This window comes from Balaenoptera musculus, chromosome 3, assembly GCF_009873245.2.
Source record: "Balaenoptera musculus isolate JJ_BM4_2016_0621 chromosome 3, mBalMus1.pri.v3, whole genome shotgun sequence".
Lineage (NCBI taxonomy): Eukaryota > Metazoa > Chordata > Mammalia > Artiodactyla > Balaenopteridae > Balaenoptera > Balaenoptera musculus.
Window position 1 is genome coordinate 170,153,489 of NC_045787.1, and position 16,769 is coordinate 170,170,257.

The 16,769-nt window shown below is 55.7% G+C and overlaps 1 protein-coding gene across 3 annotated transcripts in view; it reads right to left on the reverse strand.

Annotated features, from left to right (window-relative positions):
• The window catches only part of GNG7 (G protein subunit gamma 7), a 154,164-nt gene that overhangs the window by 24,010 nt on the left and 113,385 nt on the right, over positions 1 to 16,769 (reverse strand). For 2 of the 3 annotated variants that reach the window (XR_005019396.1, XM_036848150.1), the window contains exon 3: positions 9,751 to 9,787. The exons of the other annotated variant lie outside the window; for it this stretch is intronic. The gene's annotated coding sequence lies outside the window, so the exon portion shown is untranslated. The remainder of the gene's footprint in view (positions 1 to 9,750; positions 9,788 to 16,769) is intronic. 3 annotated transcript variants of the gene reach the window in all.

Genomic DNA, 16,769 nt, shown 5'->3' on the forward strand with positions numbered 1-16,769 from the left:
AGCGAGAGAAAAACAGAGCTGCAGGGCAAACGGCCGCCCTTGGCCCGAGCTGGGAGGTGGTCGGACAATGAGCCCCGGTGACGGAGGGTGACGGTGTGGCTGATGCGGGAGCAGAAGAAAGGGCCCTCTCTGTGCACCCGGAGGATGACTGCAGTCATGTGAGGGTGTGCAAGCCGGGCACTGGGCTGGGCCAGCACGCCGAGTGCCCGTGGAGGGTGTCACCCCCATTCTCGGCTTCCCGGCACTGAGGAAATGCCGTCACCCTGGCCCCGTGAGGGTGCAGCTTGGAGCCAAAGGGCAGGAGGCTGGGAGAGAGGGGAGGGCAGGTCCAGGCCTTCCCACCTGAGCCTGGACAAACTCCTACACATTCTGCAAAACCCCATGAAGTGTCACCCTCTCTGAGAAGCTCCTGGTCTGCTGTCCGTGCACAAGGCTGCAACCAGAACCCCTTCTTGGGGTATACACAGCTCCCTGGACATTCCTTGGCATTGCATTTCCTGTGGCTGCTGTCACAAATTACCACAAATTTGGTGGCTTAAAAACATACACATTGATTATCTCACGGTTCTGGAGGTCAGAAGTCTGACTAGGTCCTCTGGGTCAAAATCTACACGTGGGCAGGGCTGGTTCCTCCAGAGGCTCCAGGGGAGCAGCGGTTCCCGCCTTTTCCAGCTTCTAGAGGCGCCGCATCCCTGGCTCGCGGCCCCTCCTGCATCCTCACAGCCAGCAGCGCAGCATCTCCCGTCTCTCTCTGCCTCTGACCCTCCCGCCGCCCACTTATAAGGACCCTGTGATGACACTAGGGCCCCCAGGGAATCCAGGGTCATCCCCGTCTCAGGTGCCTTAACTTAATCCTGCCTGCAAAGTCCCCTCTGCCATATGAAGTGACACATTCACAGGCCCCGGGACTAGGACAGGGGCATCTTTGGGGCCCGTGGCTGAAGCTGGGCACCAAAGGGCCATCTGGATGGAAGGGACTGGTGTCTGCGGTGCAGGGCGTCTACCAAGGAGGCTCCTTCCAGGAACTCACTCTGTCCCCTGGGCCGATCTCTCTCCCAGGACAGGCCCCCAGGATCAGGCTGCCAGGGGCACAGCACTGGCCGCACCTGAAGTCCGCAGTGGATGCCACTCGCGGGCATGTGCCCAGGATGGCCCACCGGGCAGAGTGGGGATGGCCTGCCCGGGGCACACGTGCTGCTGCGGACGGACCTCGGGCCTGGGTCATGGCCTCCAGCTCTTTGCTCTGGGCTCTGGGTTGACGGCCAACACCCAGGGGACTGAAGCCTCAACACCCCAGCATCAGAATGACCAGTGGTTACTGAGCATCTGTTACGCCAACTCTGATGTGGTTAGAAAGTGCTGGAACCAAACAGACCCAGAGAGGCTCTCCCTAAGGGCTAGCTGTAGTTAGGGACATTTTTCATGTTTTAAAAAAAAAAAAAAAGGGCCAATGGTGAGATTACTTGAACGGTTTCAGAGGTGTGCCTGTGTGAGGCACCAGACTCTGGAACACGGGGTCTCACCGGGGCGATCCTGCCCCCAGGGGACACTGGGGGTGTCTAGAGACGTCTCTGTCTTCCCTCTGGGGGGCTCCCGGCATTGAGTGGGTGGGGTCAGGGATGCAGCTCCACACCCCGCAGTGCCCAGGACGGGCCCCCCACAGAGAATGGCTGGGCTATGGCAGCAGTGCTGGGTGGGTCGGGGGTCAGGGGGAGACCCCTTTATGAATGGCCTAGGAGTGTGCCAGACTGGGAGCCTCTTTCCTGTGAAATGTATACATTATTTCGGTCCCATCGGGTTCACCTGAGAAGCCCGGGTGGGCTGAGGCCACCAACGTGGCTCCTGGGCACCTCCTCCGGGCCCGGCCGTGCATCCTCCGTGTCAGAACTCCCGAGGGGACCCAGGTGCCCACCAGGTGCGGACACAGGGCCTTGGGGTCAAAGCTCAGGCTGCCTGGCACTAAAACAAAGCATGTTCTAATGACATCTGGACGGAACCCGCTACTCAGGTGCTGACCCTTGCGTGTCTTGGCTAGAAGCCTGACCTTCAAACACAGCACCCGGGGTGAGGGGGGGAGGGGCAGAGAAGCAGCAGTCTTGGTCCAGGATGCAAATTTCGGCCCCAACGGAGGTGTTGCTGGGCTGTGTCCTCATCTGGGGACACGGCTGGGGAGCACTGCGGAACCTTCCAGAGAGGGCCATCCACAGCTACCCCACTGACAATCCAGGGTCCAAGGAGCCCCAGTGAGCGGGAGGGAGGGAAGGAGGGATCTCGGGGCCCGGGTACCCACAGGAGGCAGCAGGGGTGCAGGGACCAGCACTGGGTCTGTAGAAAGCGCCTGGCGAGAGGGAGTTAATCTCGGCTTCCCGGCGGCCTCTGCCCCAAGACGAGGTTTCGATGATCCGCGTGGAATTTCTAACAATGAGATGAAGTGTCTGGTTCTGTTCACACTGACATCCCGTTTCTCGCCTGTCCAAATTCCATAACGCCTTTTCTTGTTAATGCAGAAATGCGGCCAAGTGCAGGGCTGCCCAGGAAGCACCGAGGTCTCCCATGGCTCTCGCTGTAAAGGGGAACTGTGGCCGCCTTGGGGCTGGGGGCCCAGCTCTCAGGGTCTCTGCAGGACTTGGGAGAGGTGGCTTGGGCCGCACTGCGCACAGGAAGTGGAGAAGGTGCACAGAAGGCACGGACGTGACCTCATGGGATCCTCAGGGACTGGTGCAGGGCAGCCGGTGGGTGTGTTCTCAGAGAAGGCCAGGCAGAGCTGCTCGGACTTCTGCCCTCGCCCCTAGAGACCCTCCTTGCTGGTCTGATGAGGCAGGCAACTGTGTTTAAGAAGTGCACGTGGGGACTTCCCTGGTGGTCCAGTGGGTAAGACTCTGCCCTCCCAAGGCCAGGGGCCCGGGTTCAATCCCTGGTCGGGGAACTAGATCCTGAATGCCGCAAGTGGCAGTCCACATGCTGCAACTAAAGGGTCCTGCATGCTGCAACGAGGATCCCACATGCTGCAACTAAGACCTGGCACAGCCAAATGAATAAATAAAAGTAAATCTTAAAAAAAAAAGAAGTGCATGTGGCCAGGAGCGGTGGGTGACCCCTAGGAGCTGCTGACAGTCCTGCAGCTGCAGGCACCACAAATTCTGCCAACACCCCGAGGGACCCTGGAGCAGATTCTCCCCCAGTCAAGCCTCTGGGTAAGAATGAAACCCAGCTGACACCTGGATGGTGGCCTGGTGGGACCCTGAGCAGAGGACCCAGTTAGGCTGTGCCTGGACCCCTGACTCACTGTGAGATGATAAGTGGTTGGAGCTTGGGGGTATTTGTCATGCAGCATCGCTAACTAATACAGCAGAGAAGCACAACCTGCAGAGAGGACCCAGGTCCGGAGGAGATGGAAGGGGATGTGGCCTGATGCGGCCTGTCGACGTTCCCTCATTTTTTCCTACGATGTCATGTCAGTTGGGCCTGCCACTCCTGAATTAATCTATGTGACTGTAAAAATAATACAAATAGAAAATATAAAACTAACATTAAAAAAAAAATAACGTCTCCCTCCTGACCCCAAAGTCTTTGACTAAAATGACTGCCCTAGGAAGGTACCGCTGTGTGTCCTGCTTTGAGAAGCCAGCCCCAGGCCGTGGCCAACTGTGACTCCCAAGGTTGTGGTGGGGAAGGAACCACACCAGTGAAGAGAGAGGTTTGCTGATCCATCAATTCCAAGCCAAAGAGCCATGTTGAAAGAAAACCGTTTATCACTCCTTGCCGCCTTTTAAAACGAATCACCTGGAACCCTGCTGCGAAAGTCCAGGACTTTCCCACCTTGTCACAGCCCTGCCTCCTCCCTTGCTGTCTGCCCCGCCAGCACTCCCTGCAGATGTGCCGGGCGGGTCTCACTTGCACCCAGATGGGTCCCGCACCAGGCACGGCGGGGATGAGGGTTCTGTCATGCCAAGCACCTGCTGGGACCGAGCCTGGCAGGACTCGGATTCTGTTCCTGCGTTTCACCGCTCACGCCTGCCCTGCGGAACATTTCCCAACGTCTGTCCCCGTTACCCCGGCGTAGCCACGAGATGCTGGGAACACGGGAAAGAAAACAAATTGCTGTGATTCAACAGCTCTGACAGCCCACCCCCGACCCCTCAGCATGCTCTGTGCTTCCTCCTCTTTTCCCTGTTGACAGCTTTGCTGAGATAGAAAGTCAGAAAACAAACAATTCACCACTGAAAGTGTTCACTCACTCAGTGGTTTTTTGGTATATTACATTATTAAATTTTAAAGAATGTAAAAATATATATATGTGACATAACATTTGCTATTTTAACCATTTTTAAGTGTACAATTCAGTGGCATTTAGTGCATTCACATTACTGTGCAACCATCACCTCTTTCTGATTCCAGAACATTCCATCACCCCAAAAAGAAGCCCCATCCCCATCAGCAGTTACTCCCACCCTCTCCCCAGCCCCTGACAACCACTAACCACCAACTCTCTGTCTCTGTGGATCTGCCTGTTCTGGACGTTTCCCGTCAGTGGAATCACACACTGTGTGTCCTCCTGTGTCTGGCTTCTCTCACTGAGCATCGTGTTCTCAGGGTCCATCCACGTTGTAGTGAGTGTCAGTGCTGCACCCCTTTTCGTGGCTGCGTGATGGTCCCGCGTGTGGAGGGACACGGTGGGTGTATCCATCATCTACTGATGGACAGTGGGGTTGTGTCCACCTTTGACTGCTGTGAATCGTGCTGCTGTGCACATTTCTGTACAAATATCTGAGCTTGTAGCTTTTCCCTGAACTCCCACTGCTGGCCCCATCCTGACTCTCAGGGAAAGTGGTGATGGCCCCCGAAGGCTCTGAGGGGTCCTATCCAGGTGGGTAACGGGCCATGCAGCCTGGGAGACTATGTGATGGTTAATTTTACATGTCAGTTTGGCTGGGCCATAGGATGCCCAGATATGTTTGGAGACTTCTTTACCATTTTCATTGCATTATACGACCAAGAAAATTCTGATAATTCTAGTCTCTGTTCAGCAGGAAACTGGTCAAATGACATCTTTTTGTTTTTAAGAGAAAAGTTGGCAAAATCACCACTGCTCAAATTCTCCCAAACCCAATAATTGGAAAAGAGATGAACTGTGGTGAGTTTATCTTTGAATTAAAGAATTCAATACAATTCAGCCAAGCAGAATTCCATTTCCTCAGAACACATCACCAATACAAACCTGGTGTGTAGGTGGGTGGGTGGGAGGGAGGGAACCTGGGCTTGCGGTCAATAGACCTGGTGCCAAGTTGTGACTTTGTCATTAACAAATTTAAAAAAGAAAAAAGACTGGGACTTCCTTGGTGGTCCAGTGGTTAAGAATCCGTCTTCAGGGCTTCCCTGGTGGCACAGTGGTTAAGAATCCGCCTGCCAATGCAGGGGACACTGGTTCGAGCCCTGGTCCGGGAAGATCCCATATGCCGCGGAGCAACTACGCCCGTGCGCCACAACTACTGAGCCTGCGCTCTAAAGCCCATGAGCCACAACTACTGAGCCCGTAAGCCACAACTACTGAAGCCCACGTGCCTAGAGCCTGTGCTCTGCAACAAGAGAAGCCACCACAATGAGAAGCCTACGCACTGCAACGAAGAGTAGCCCCCGCTGGCCGCAACTAGAGAAAAGCCCTCAAGCAGCAATGAAGACCCAACGCAGCCAAAAATAAATAAATAAATAAAATAAATAAAATTAAAAGAATCTGTCTTCCAATGCAGGGAACACTGGTTCAATCCCTGGTCAGGGAACTAAGATCCCACATGCCGTGGGGCAACTAAGCCTGCATGCCACAACTACTGAGCCCACTCGCCACAATTAGATTGAAGCCCGTGCGCCACAACAAAAGATCCTGAGTGCCGCAACTAAGACCGGACGCAGCCAATAAATAAATAAGTAAGTAAGTAAGTAAATAAATAAAATAAAATAAAAAATAGAACCTGGTCTTTAAAAAAAAGTAAAAAGACTATGGGATGGTTAATTTTACGTGTCAGTTTGGCTGGGCCATGGGATGCCCAGGTATGTATGTGGTCAGTTGTTCTTTTGCATACTTCTGTGAGGGTGTTTCTGGATGAGACTGCGGGGGATGCGGAGGTGGAGGGCCTCTCCTGAGCGGAAGGGAATTCTCCAGTGACTGCCTTTGGCATCGGCTCTTGGGTCTCCACCCTGCAGCCTCCATAATCAATTCCTTAAAATAACTCTCTCTCTGTACACACATCCTGTTGGCTCTGTTTCTCTGGAGAACCCTGACTAATACGGACCGCCAGGTGCCTTGTGGGTGGAGAGAAAGGAGCTGGAACCCTGGCCCCGTGGTCCACCAGCCCGGGGCCCTGCTGAGTCTCTCTGCTGCGAAGCCTCAGTTTCCTCACCAGAAAATGGGGATGAGAAAACCCGCTCCCCGAGGCTTCTACCAGGACAAAATGAGACCAAGCAGCCGGGTCTGGCTCACAGGAGGCACCTGATAGACACCAGCCGGGCTGCCGAGTGGGGTCTGCAGCGGGGGATGAGGAAGTGGGAAGGGGCGGTCAGCAGTGGGCCGGCCAGGTGCCTGGGAGTGGGCCAGGGCCTGGGTGGAGCCGGCCGAAGTCACGGGCTGGAGCTTTGTGTCCTCGCCGCTGGCAGGTGCTGTAGCGTGTGGACCTAACCCCGCAGCACGAGGCCACGCAGCCGCAGCCCCAGCCGCTCTCCTGACACCTGAGCCTGGCGGGGGTGGCTCTGCCGTGATCCCTGTACACGTGTGTGTCCCCGGGGACCAGGAGCAACTGAGTACTGGCCTCCCTATCAGGAAAAGGGGCTGCGGACCTGTGGTCCACTGATGGAGAGCGTGAAAAGACCAAGATGAGGGTGTCTGGTGACCACTGGGGAGTACCTGCGTTTCAAATCATCATCTTTGTCACCACTGTTCTCGTCAGCCGGGCTGGGGTGAGGATGGCAAGGCGCCCGCCTCAGGCACAGAATCTAAGGGGCACCGAAAAGTCGGTCACCGTGATCACATACTTTCATGCAATATTTTTTTTAAGAAGTCAAAATGAATGCAAAATATCCATGACGAATCACATGTCAAGGTTTTCATTAGGGACAGGATCTGATGGGGCTGGGGTTAGGGCAAAGCAATCCCCTCTTTAATTGAAATTCTAATCTTCGGACTTCCCTGGCGGTCCAGTGGTTAGGACTCTGAGTTTCCACTGCAGGGGGCGCGGGTTCGATCCCTGGTCGGGGAACCAAGATCCCACAAGCCGTGCGGCACCGCCAAAAAAAAAATTTTTTTAAATCTTGACCATGGATTTTTTGGGGGGCATTAATTTTGATTTTTAGGACATACTGCTATGTTAAGATACAGCATAGAGATGACTGCATTTTTCGGTGCCCCCTTAAGTTCTGCGCCCGGGGCGGGTGCCCGGCTTTCCTCACCCTGGGCCGGCTCTGCCTGGGCCGCTTGCAGGCCGCACAAAGCAGAGAGGTGTGGCATCCTCAGGGGCAACAGGGCCCGAGGAGCGCAGGCAGGAGGGAGGTGAGACTCCACGTGTGAGCACTACGGTTAACGAGGAGCCCTGCGTGGGCCAGGCCTGCGTCGGCGTCTGCAGGCCCCCTTAGGCCCCCTGGGAGTTCTCATCCCCACCTCGCAGGTACGGGACGTGAAATGAGCGCCCCAAGCCACACCCTGGGCTGCGGCAGGGACCTGGGTCCCAGGGACTCAGCCGTGCCGCCACCCCGATCAGCGGCCACCGCTCAAAGCCCTTTGGGACTCAGGGAATGAGCACCCCGCGCCTGGAAGCATGAAAGCCTGGGCTGAGGGTGCTGGCGGGGGTGGTTGCTGGAGACTCTGGCCCTGCTCAGGCGTGGCTGACGTGGGGGCTCGGGGCCGAAGGGGGGCATTAGCTCTGCTCACGGAGCCGCGTGGGGGCTGTGGATGAAAGCCTGTCTCCCCTACCAGGGCCGCTGCCGCGGGGGTGGTGCCCAGGGCGGCACTGGCCAAACCAGAGGCCTTGAGGGGAAGCCCCGAAGAAAGATCCTAGAGGAGGGGAGAGCACACGGTCCCTCAGAGGCGGGGAGGGAGCCCCAGCGCCCTCTGGCTTCTCTGTGGCCCAGGGCGCTGCCATCCCAGTGCCACGGGCACTGGGTACCCTCTGGGACCTCCTGGCTGCAAAGGGCACACAGAGCCAGGAGGGCTGTGGGCTAAAGTGTGTCCCCAAAGACACATTCAAGTCCTAAGTCCTGATACCTGGGGCCTCATTTGGAAATAGGGTCACTGCAGATGTCACTAGTTAAGATGAGGTCGTACTGGGGTGGGGTGGGGCCCTAAACGCAGTGACTGGTGTCTGCACGAGAACGGGACACGCGCACACGCGGGGGAGGCCGTGTGAAGAGGAGGCAGCGGCTGGGGGGATGCAGCCACAAGCCAAGGCCGCCAGGGATGCTGGAAACCACCAGAGGCCAGAAGAGGCAGGGAGGACCCTCCCCGGAGCCTGTAGAGAGAGGGGGGGCCTGCCGCACCTGGATCTCGGACTTCCGGCCTCCGGAACCGCGTGAGGACGCGTTTCTGTGGTTGTAAGCCCCCCAGTCAGTGGGTATTTTGTGATGGCGGCCCCAGCAAGCGACTTCAGGGGATTCTGTCTCAGCCCCTGCTCTAGCCACCTCCACCCCGGACCCCCAAACCTCACAGCCGATCAAGCCCCGTGTCCTCGGGCCTCACACCCCACCCCCCTCCAGCTGTATGAAGCAGGCGTTCAGAGAGGCTCAGAGACGAAGCAGTGAAGCCGGGGGTCCAGAGCGAAGCACCCCCCCGCCTCAAACCAGCCCTCCCTCCATGTTCTCAGCGAGCCCCACAAAGGGTCCCAAGAGAATCCCATTTCAGCCATACTCCCGACAACGTCCTTCCACCGAGAAAGGCGTCCCGATGCCCTTTTCCTTCCCAGAGCGGTCACGGAACCCGTGGCTATTAAACCACACGCGCTCAGACGAGCAGTGGGGCTGAGGAGAAGGTGGAAAGCGCCTGGCCTGAGAACGCGACCTGCTCAAACCTGCGGTTTCGGGATGCGGGTGTTGGGGGCAGGGAGTGACAGCTGCAGAGGGAGCATTGGGGAAGGTCCCAGATCCACGACCCGACGTGACACCTGAAGGAACGAGGACAGGAAGGGCAGGCGAAACCCGCAGGAGGAAGGAAATGACAGAGCCGGAGATAAACGAAACAGACCAGAGAAACCAGAGGGCGGCCAGAGAAACTGAAACTGGTCCTTTGAGAAGAGGGGCGATCTTGGCCTTTAGCCAGACTGATGGGGAGACAGAGGGGGAAGACGCGGGGGGCCAGAGCCAGGCGTGACCACTGAGCTCCTGGAAATGGGAAGGGCTGTAGGAGGGTGCCGGGGACCAAGGTTGCCAGCAGATTAGGTAATCTACACGAAATGGACCATTTCCTGGAAAGGCGCACATTTCCAACCTGCTGGTGAGAGCCCCCTTCGCGAACGGCCGGCACCACGCTTGGGAAGTCACAGAGTGTTATTTCCTCTGCAGGGAGATGAAAGGAACCGGCCCAGACATGGCAGAGCCTCTCAGAGGTGGACCTGGGATTTGAACTCAGGTTTCCTGGCTGGGAGCCCGGAGCTCGTTTCACGGTGACACAATTCCCAGTGTGTCATGTGCGCACGAAAACACTCTGGCTTGTTTGTTCCTTTGCTCAAAAACAAGGGATTCCAAGCTCGTGAAGTAAGAGAGAACGCTACATACCTTTTTCAGTTTTTCCAAGAAGCAGCACTGTTTGACCCTGTTTAGAAAGAGAGAGAGGAAAAAAAAAAAATCACGGTTAAATATTTTTAACGTAATTAGCTCCAGCTTTTCTCAGAGAGATACTTGGCTGTCACCAAAAATGTAGCATTTGGTTTGGAACCGGCCGTGTCCTCCAGAGAAGGAACGGGGGTGCTTCTGGAGATTTCACTTTATTCTTTACAACCGATCCATTCAGGAGAGACAAGTGTGTTTCTCTGGGGAGGGGGGAGTTGAGTTTTTGTCTGGAACTTGTATTATTCCATTTCAGGACACGGGGACCCCAAGCCTTGAAATGGAACCGAGCCTTGATGTGTCACGCTTGGGGTTTTTCCACGTCTGGTTTTCGGCTTTGATGGAAGCCACTTGACGGGGCCAAAAAGGGAGAGGTGGAAAAAGCGATCTCGGGGCAAAGCAATTAACCCCGGGTGGAAGAGGTGACAGGTATACGGGGCCAGGAAGGCGAGGGATCTGAGGCTGGCCGCCTGGGGCCAGGAGGTCACCGGGAAAGTATGGAAGTCCCCGTGATCGGACCCCGGGGGCGGGGTGGGCTCTGGTACTTTGGAGCCGCTGGCCTTCCGGGGGATGGGACCCACTGCTCTAAGCGGAACCCTGGACGGAGCCGAGTCTCTGTCTGATGATTGATGCACACAGCAATGAGGGGCCCTGGGGCCACCACGTCCAGCTGTCAGGGTGACCCTGAGGCTGGACGCCAGCCTCCACCCCACTCTCCACACTGCCGCGCCCGGGGAGGCACCCACCAAGGCCAGGAGGGAGAGGTGAGCGGTAACCCCGTCCCCTCCACGCGGCCAGCACCAGCCTCCCGTCTGTGGAGGAGGAGGCTGCGGGCTACGGAGGCCTGTCCTCTGCCGCGGGGCTACACGTCCCGCTCGGCCAGATGGATGCCTCAGCCTGTGCTCCGGGCGCGGGGACCCCCCGGCAGCTGCCGGGCCACTGACCACACTTCACAGGCCAGCAGCTAGACCACCCTCGAGTTCTAGGCAGGCCCTTGCTTGGGGCCCTTTCCACTGTGGGCTTGCTGTGGGGAGGTCAACAGAAGCCCCTGCCCAATGCAGGCCAGGCTTCCTGAGCTGCGGGGCCTGCCTCGGGAGAGGCTGTTTCCCTCCCGCTCTGAAGGTCCCCTTTGGTCTCGGAGAGCTGGCCCCTCTCCCTTCACAAACATTAGCTCTTTCCACAAACCTACAGGGGTTTTTTCCACCTACACAAAGGGACATGCTGCTGTTGCCACTCTAGGGCCAGAGCCGAGGGCCACCGAGCCTTTCTCAGTGGCCCTGGGCCCCAGGGGGCTGGCATCAGAGACCACGGGGCGGGCCGGGAGGGGAGAGACCCAGCCGAGTCTCAGCCACAGGAAGGAGATGGCTGGGGCAGCTTTCACTATTATTTTTGGCCACACCGCGTGGCACGCGGGATCTTAGTTCCCCAACCAGGGATCGAACCTTCACCCCCTGCAGTGGAAGCTCGGAGTCCTAACCACTGGACCTCCAGGGAAGTCCCCGGGGCAGCTTTCTCTAAAGCAGGGCTTCTGCCCCCCGGCACTGTTGACATCGGGTGTCCTGGGCACTGTGGGGTGTGAAGCAGTGTCCCTGACCCCACCCCCTCGATGCCAGCAGCCCCCCGGTCCTGATGACCACAGACGTCCCCAGGCAGGGCCCAGTGGCCTCTGGGGGCAGAGTCACCCCCAGGTGAGACCCCTGTCTTAAGGAAGTGCTGGGTGAGACACACAGACACAGAGTAAGGCATCTGGCAGGGAGCGCTCCTGCCCCGGTCCCTTGAGGCGGGGGAACCCCAGCTCCTGCTAAAGGTCAACACTGGGCTCCTGGGGCTTGTGGGGGAGACACACCTTTGCTGGGCTGAGTGTGCTGGGGCACCGGGGTGTCGGGGCGCAAAGGCGGCACCTCACCACCAGCCCATGCTCCCGGCGAGGGCTGGGCCCGCCTGCCGTGTGGATGCCAGCAGGCCTGCGTGGGAACGGGCCACGGGAGGTGTTCTGTAGGGTCAAGCCTCGATACCTTTGGATTCTGTACTTGGGAATTCACCTACTGGCTAGATTGTATTTGTAACCCCCAGACTGATACTTGGGGGTGGGAGTGTGCAGTCATTATTTGACACAGGCAGAGCAGTGAAACATTCGAGTCACTGACAACCATTTTCCCAGCTGAAGTGGAACCGGGTGGTAACCAGGGTCCTTTTCACCATTTAGGGCTACGTTTTGGGCATTTTTGAGTTTTTGGCGGGTGTCTGCCTCTAAAACGGCTCCCCAGCGTAGAGCTGAAGTGCTGGCCAGCGTCCCAAGTGCAGGAGGGCGGTGTCGTACTCACGGGGACAGTACGTGTGTTAGATGAGCTTTGTTCAGGCCAGGGTTACAGCCCCGCCGTGAATGAATCAACAACTGGTATCAGACAAGGCGCCTTTAAACAGAAACGCACATCACACGAGTTTGCGTGGGGATCGGTCGTGACAATGGGGTGACGGAGGCTCACGGGATCCTGGCCCTGTGTGTCCCCAGGAGCGGTGGTGCGGTGTTCACTAATTCAGTGTTTGCGGCAACTTTATGGCCCAGAACCGCTGCCAATGACAAGAATCAACTGTATACATATTTTCTCTTCTTTATGACCATGAAAGGAACACAATTTCATTTTCCCAAATCTAGAAATCACATAAAGTAACAAAAATCATCCATAATCCCAGCACCTGGATTTTTCACGGCATATACACATACCTGTTCATTTTTACAAATTCAGGTCCTACATGCAATTTGATCACCTGCTTTTAAAATTTTTCTTAATTTGCTTACTATCTATCACATTGTGGGGGGAACCACTGTTTTCCCATGCCATCACAAATCCTTCTCACTAATTTTGGAATGATTTTAGATGGACAGAAAAGTGACAAAAACAGCACAGAGAGTTTGCAAGTGCCCTCAGCCAGCTCCTCTAAAGGTTGGCATCTCATCAAAATGAAGAAATGGACCCAGGCGCCTTACTCTGAATTCAACTTCAGGCTTTATCTGGATTTCACCATTACTCCACCCCACCAAACAATGTCTGTTCTGTTCCGGGGTCCCGTCCAGGATACTAATGCTGCATTTACCAACAGGACCTTTGTGGATGTACCATAATTTATGATTAGTAGTAGTACTATGTATATCTATTGTTGCCCATTATTGGATGTTTAGGTTGTTTCTGATTCTTTCCTCTTCTTAAATCATTGTACCATGAGAATCAATGCACATGAAGCAAATATCCAAGCACAGGGAATTCTGTGTGTGCCTCTCTTTTTTTTTTTCCTGAGGATGAATTCTTAAGTGTAAACCCTGAGTTTAAAGGTATAGAGAGGACTTGATCCACCTCCCAGTTTGACCTCCAAAAAGATTGCAAAACGGTCCCATGGGAGCCACTGGGCTGCTCACCCACTTACCCACTGCCTTGCCAGGCCTGGGCACCAAGCTATGGTTCTTGGATTCAGACACCTGTTATTATCCCACACTTTTTTTTTTTTTTTTGGCCACGCAGCACAGCTTGCAGGATCTTAGTTCCATGACCAGGGACTCAACCCGGGCCCTCGGCAGTGAAAGTGCAGAGTCCTAACCACTGGACCGCCAGGGAGTTCCTGCCACATTCTTTTATTGAAGTAGGACATGCCTACAGAAGAGTGTACAGATTGCTCATGTACAGACCATGCATTTAAAAAGTGTGTGCGGGGCTTCCCTGGTGGCACAGTGGTTGAGAGTCTGCCTGCTGATGCGGGGGACATGGGTTCGAGCCCTGATCTGGGAAGATCCCACATGCCGCGGAGCGGCTGGGCCCGTGAGCCACGGCTGCTGAGCCTGCGCGTCTGGAGCCTGTGCCCCGCGGCGGGAGGGGCCGCGATGGTGGGAGGCCCGCGCATCGCGATGAAGAGTGGCCCCCGCACCACGATGAAGAGTGGCCCCCGCTTGCCGCAACTGGAGAGGGCCCTCGCACGAAACGAAGACCCAACACAGCTAAACAAACAAACAAACAAATAAATAAATAGAGTAGCTATTAATTAAAAAAAAAAAAAAAAAAAAAGTGTGTGCACCTGGGTCACCATGACCTGCATCAAGACGTAGAACATTTCCAAGACCCCCAAAGGCATCCCAGGGCCTCCTCCTGCAGTGAATCACTATTCCAATGGAATGATTTATTTTTCTTATTATTATCATCATTTTCATGATCATGGTCATCCTGACTTTCACTCGTGAGGATGGGAAAGAGGGTACAGATTCTGATTGCACAATGGGCTGTATAGGTGAGAAGAACTTCCTAGAAGATTTTAGAACGTTCTAGAAGACAGCCAGGCAGCATCTGCTCAGAGGGTGTGAGGAGTCGGTCTTTCTGGCCCAGCTGAGGTGCAGGGAGGGGATTTTGAGCGAGCTCCGGCCCTGGCTCGGGGCGTTGGTCTGGATGTCGGCCCACTGGCTCTCTGAACCCTGATGCCCTGTCTGTAACATGAGGACCCATGGCATCGCTCTCGGGGTCACGGTGAGGATGAAACGAGACAAAGACGGTGCCCAGCACTGCAGGAGGTGCCGACCTAAGGCAACGATGATAAAAGTAACACGACGGATATGACGTGTGATAACACGGGCACACCTCGTTTTATCGCGCTTCACGGGTATCGCGTTCTTTACAAATTGCAGGTTTGGGGCGACACGTTCCCGCAAGGAATAAAGAGTGTGCTGAGTCCAAAGAAGCGGGTTTGGAGATGGAAGAACCTCCTCCTGGCGAGGATGCGGTGGAGACTGTCGAAATGACAACAAAGGACTGAGGATAGGACATAGACTTAGTTGACAAAGGGTTTGAGGGCATTGACTCCAACTGTGAAGGAAGTTCTCCTGCGGGTAAAATGCCATCAAACTGTATCGGACGCCACGGAGAAACCGTTCGTCAGAGGAAGAGGCTACCGACTCGGCAGACTTCAGTGTTGCCTTATTTTAAGAAATGGCCACGGCCGCCCCGTCCACAGCATCGGGGCAGGACCCGCCACCAGCAAAAAGATTATGACTTGCTGAAGGCTCAGATGATGGTTAGTGGGGGTTTTTTTAGCAATAAAGTATTTTTTTAATGATTTTTTTTTATTTTTTAATTTTTTTGGCCGCATCACACGGCAGGTGGGATCTTAGTTCCCCGACCAGGGATGGAACCTGGGCCCCCTGCACTGAAAGCACAGAGTCTTAACCACTGGACCGCCAGGGAAGTCCCCAAAGTATTTTTTAACTGAACGAAACCCGAATTATTAGATGTAGCAGCTGCGGCTCCAGGATCAAGGGCTGAGTGGCCTGGGTCGAGTGGAAAGGCCTTGGGTCCTGGGCTGACACGGGTACAGCTGAGGAGGCCTGGCTCCCTAGGTCCCTTCTGACTTGATCCTCGTTTCCTGGAGGCTGGAGCCTGGGTGGGGGGATGGGGCTGGGCTGGGGTCATCACACTCGCTGAGTGTTTATTACGGGTCAGAAGTTGAATTTCCCTTCTTTCTCCTGAGAAAGGTGTTACGGCTGCTTTGCAGACCCGGCTGGCAGGGTCCCTGGTGCTTCTGGAGACACATGCAGTTCCATGGCTCACCCATGAGACAGAGGGAGGAAAATTCCAGAACCCCTGACTCTGTGCTTTTTCATTAGCAAGGCCCTGCTTTACATGCAGGACACGGGGGAGGTCTTCACGTGTGTGTGTGTGTGTGTGTGTGTGTGTGTGTGTGTGTAGTTGGGGGAGTGGGTCACTAGGGCAGGGGTCTCTCCCAGGGTAGTTCTGCCCCCAGGGGACACTGGGCGGTGCCTGGGGACATCTGTGATTGGTACTCTGGGGGGCTCCTGGCATCGAGTGGATGGGGGAAGGGATGCTGCTTCACACCCCGCAGCGCCCAGGACGGCCCCCCACAGAGGATCCCCGGCTGATGTCAGCAGGGCCGGATGGGGGGGTCGGTGGGGCACCGGGTCCTGTTCTCTGCACAAGCCCATCCTCGCCCAGGACTCCCAGCTCCACCTCTGGGTGCCTTTGCCCAAGCTCTCATCCTTGCTGGTCTCAGCTCAGCTGCTCAACTGCCAAGGGCTTCTCCTAGAAGGATTCAAAAATAGATCATCTACTTGTTTGTTTGTTTTTTTTAAATCTCAGAGATGCCTGAGAGCACAGCGCCCGGCAGAGGAAGCTGCCCAGGCAGTGAAAGAAACCAGAAGTGCTTCTTGTTGATTTTCACCAGCTCTTCTGGGGAGACGGTAGGGTAATCCCCTTCCTCAGGCACTTCTCTTAGAAGTTACTCTGCATTCTGCTTCTCAGAAGGAAACTGGGCTCCCAGGCGAGCACTCATGCCCTCCACCCACTCGGGGCTTTGAAGCAAAAAATCCAACAGATTCGGAAGGTTCACAACAGACCGGGGACCCTGGGGGCCCCGCGATGCCCCGGAGCAGCTGCCACGGCCCCCTCGTGCCCTCAGCCTGTCCTTGGCCCAAAAGGGGGGCCTCAACTTGTCACAGCTGCAGGGAGACACACCTACAGCTGATTTTTAAAAAATGGCCAATAAACATTATATATATCTTTTCAGTTGAAAGCTATCCTCACCTTCAGTATTTACGACAGGGATTCTCTCCCTCGGCCCTGCTGACATTGGGGCCCCGGGTCACTCTGTGGAGGGCTGTCCCGGGCACTGTGGGGGGCTCAGCAGCATCCCTGCTCCCACCCCCTCGATGCCAGGAGCCCCCCAGCCATGAAAACCACAGATGTCCCCAGACATGGCCCCGTGTCCCCTGGGGGGCAGAGCTCCACTGAGCAGAGTTCCTGCTCTAGGATTATTGAGTTAACGTCTTTGAATCCCTTCAGTGGATTCATTTCAAGTAAGAATTTTTATTTCATTTCATTTCATTTGCTGTGCCGCATAGCTTTTGGGATCTTAGTTCCCCGACCAGGGATCGAACCCGGGCCCCCTGCAGTGGAAGGTCAGAGTCCTAACCACTG